This window comes from Microtus ochrogaster, chromosome 16, assembly GCF_000317375.1.
Source record: "Microtus ochrogaster isolate Prairie Vole_2 chromosome 16, MicOch1.0, whole genome shotgun sequence".
Lineage (NCBI taxonomy): Eukaryota > Metazoa > Chordata > Mammalia > Rodentia > Cricetidae > Microtus > Microtus ochrogaster.
Window position 1 is genome coordinate 42,003,721 of NC_022018.1, and position 3,455 is coordinate 42,007,175.

The 3,455-nt window shown below is 43.4% G+C and overlaps 1 pseudogene; it reads right to left on the reverse strand.

Moving 5' to 3' along the window:
* Positions 1–372: 372 nt before the first annotated feature.
* LOC101986378 overlaps positions 373–3,455 on the reverse strand; it is a 4,904-nt pseudogene continuing 1,821 nt past the window's right edge.

A 3,455-nucleotide genomic window follows, 5' to 3' on the forward strand; every position in this document is an offset into this window, starting at 1 on the left:
TAACAGAACAACAATTATCTTTGTATAAGCTGCATCAAAGACAATTGTAGATGAAAACAAAACAAAAAAATCTACTGTCCCCATAGATAACTAATTTGCGCGATGCACCAGCAAAAACTACTTTAAATTTCCGTGCCAATTTGCAACCCTCAGACTGTACCAGGCAAGATTAGTAGATATTGAAATACTACCAGAAAAGGGCTATCTCAAGACACATTCGGTTGTGTGTTAATGATACAGAAAAAGACACTGTACAGTTTAAAAACAAATCTTATGCAGCCTTACATTTCAATTTTTTTCTTTAAAAGGAGTGAGTTGTGAACAGGGGAGTTAAATGCTTCAAAGACAAGAAAAAACTTTACTAGAACCAACTTATTCACCACCATCTTCTTCTTCCTTGTCTGGCTTCCTCTTCTTCCTCTCTTTCTCATCCTCTTCATCCTACTTATCCTCTTGCTTCTTTTCTTGCTCTTTTCAGCCTTGTCCAACCCCTTTTTCACTGCATGGGGTTTCCTTTAGCTCCGTAAGCAGCAATATCCTTTTCGTCTTTCTCCTTCAGCTTGGCAGACTCCTTTTCGTAGGGCTGCTTGTCATCTGTGGGGGTGTTGGTCGGCACTTCTTTTGGCAGTTCCTTTGCAACATCACCAGTGGATCAGCCAGGGTTTTCTCCTTTGATTTGGGGAGATACTCCAAACAGAACAAGAATGCTGAAGGAGGCCTCTAGGGTGCATTGGAGTCTTTGAACTTCTTTTTGGTGTATCCTTTGCAGGGGTAGGAGGTGTAGCTTTTCATTTCTCTTTCATAACGAGCCATGGCAGCCTTTGTCATATCTTCCTGTCTCCCCTTTTCTTTAGCAGACATGGTCTTCCACCTTTCTGAGCACTTCTTCGAGAACTCTGAGAAGTTGAGAAGATGACAGAAGCATTTGGGTGTTTCTTCTTGTGTTCCTCCTGGCAAGTTTGCACACAGAATGCACACGAGGACATTTTGCCTCTCAGCTTCTTATGATCTTCTTGCCCATGTGTAGTTGATTTTCCTCCATGAGGTACAGAGTCACCCAAGTGCCCATCTGGCTCTCGCTGGCCCTGGCGCTGTCTCTATGGAGCTCAGTTACGGCAGTGGCTGTGAGACTGGGAGCCAGATGGCTTAAATGTGCATTTCAGAAACAAGCCTACTTACTTAAGCTGTTGCTTAAAAATCAATTGAACAAGCCAGGCAGTGATGGTTCATGCCTTTAATCCCAGTAAGCAGCACCCTTTATGGTTTCTGCATCAGCTGCTGCCTCCAGGTTCCTGCCATGCTTGAGTTTCTGTCCTGACTTCCTCCAACAATAAACAACGCTATACAGAAGAGTAAGCCAAATAAACCCTTCCCTCTCCAACTTGCTTTTTGGTCATGATGTTTCATCACTACAGAACTCTTAGGTAAGACAACATCCCTCATCCTCATTCCTCCTTCCTCTCCGAGGTTGCCGCCATTCTGCCTGCTCCCTCAGACTGCTCTCTTCTAGGTATTTCCTGTTATTACAATCATGCAGCTATTTGTGCATGTGACTGTGTGCCCATTCGCTGTCTATTGCTGTGGTAAAATAACCATGATTAAAAGTAACTTGGGAGGTGTCTTAGGCTTTCTATTCCTGTGAAGAGACACCATAACCCCAGAAACTCTTATAAAAGAAAATGTTTCATTGGCGTAGCTCACTTACAATTTTAGAGATTCAGTCCATTATCATCATGGCAGGAAGCATGGCGGCATGCAGGCAGACATGGTGCTAAAGAAGTAGCTGAGAGTCCAACATCGTGCAGGTAACAGGAAGTTGACTGAGACACTGGGGCTACCAGTATCCTAAGCATAGGAAACCTCAAAGCCCGCCCCCACAGTGGCACACTTCCTCCAACAAGGCCATACCCACTCCAACAAAGACACACCTCCTAATAGTGCCACTCCCTATGAGATTATGAGGGATGGTTAGATTCAAACTACCACAGGAGGAAAGGGTTCATTTGCCTTACTCACTGCAATCACAATCCAGCATGAGAGGAAGTCAGGATACAGACTCAAGCAGGAGCCTGGAGAGTGGAATTGAAACCAGAGGCCTTGAAGATGTGTTACTTCCTAGCTAGTTTTTCACAGTTTATTCTTCTATTTTATGCAACCAGGATTACTTGCCCTGGGGTGACACCACCTACAGTGGCAGGGCCCTTCTCAGTCAATAATTAATGAAGAAAATACCCCCAAAGTCATGCCTACAGGCAAATCTAATGGAAGCACTTCCTCCATTGACTATTCCTTCTTTGTAAGTGATGCTAACTGTGTCAAGTAGACAACAAAATAACCTGCACATGTATGTGTGTGCATATGTGTGTTTATGTATGTGTGTGTCTGTGTGTGTAGATGTGTGCATCTATACATGTACATGTATATGTATGTGTACATATATATGTACACATGTTCATGTATATATGAACATGTGTGCATATATATACATATATATGTATACATGTATATATATGAACATGTGTACATATATATATATATACATGAACATTCCATTGCACGCAGTCACATTTTGTTTGACCGTTCATCCTTTAATGGAAGTTTGGGGTTGCACTTGTCTTTCACCTGTTGTGTGCAATGCTGCCATGTGCCTGGATGTGTGAACGAACATTCAACGGAAATGATGACTGGTGAGCTCTGCGTGTCCAGAAAAATAAATCACATGACCTCTCTCACACTAGGACTGAGAAATCATTTATTTCATGGGCTCAGAAATGTTAGAGTAGGAAACAGTTATCAAACCGCCATCTCTATTTGTTTACAGACAAGGAAACAAACTTGAGGCAAATAAACAAGGGTGGTTTATAGAATGAACAGTGTCTTGAGGGGGAGGGGGTTGGAAAAGAAACCCTTTCCCAAGCAAAATTATCTCCATGGCTTGTCATATCACATACCTCAAATTCCCTGCACTGGAAATGTATTTACTTGGATGAAGACACTGGTAATATTACCAGGAATCTCCTAGTAAAATATAAATAGCTCCGAGGGAAAGTCATTGCTGGCCCACAATTCCTTGTCCGGAATGACTGGTTTTCCACAGAACAGGAAGCTTACAGTAGGGTGCTGAGGGAACAGAGCTGCACCAGTTGCGGGGGGCAGGAGGTGTGTCGTGTGTAACCCTGAGTGCAGATACTCCCCAAGATATGACTTCCTCGTTCAGGGTCCAAGCATCGGGCAGTCACCAGTACCATTCAGAGGGTAAAGGTGTGATGAAGATGGGGCCAGCATCTTTAATGCTGGCACTTCGAAAATAGAGCCGGGGGATCTCTCTGAGTTCAAGGCCAGCGTGGTCAGTTCCAGGCTAGACAAAGCTATACAGTGAGATTTTGTCTCAAAAAAAAGAAAGAAAGAAAGAAAGAAAGAAAGAGAGAGAGGGAGGGAGGGAGGGAGGGAGGGAG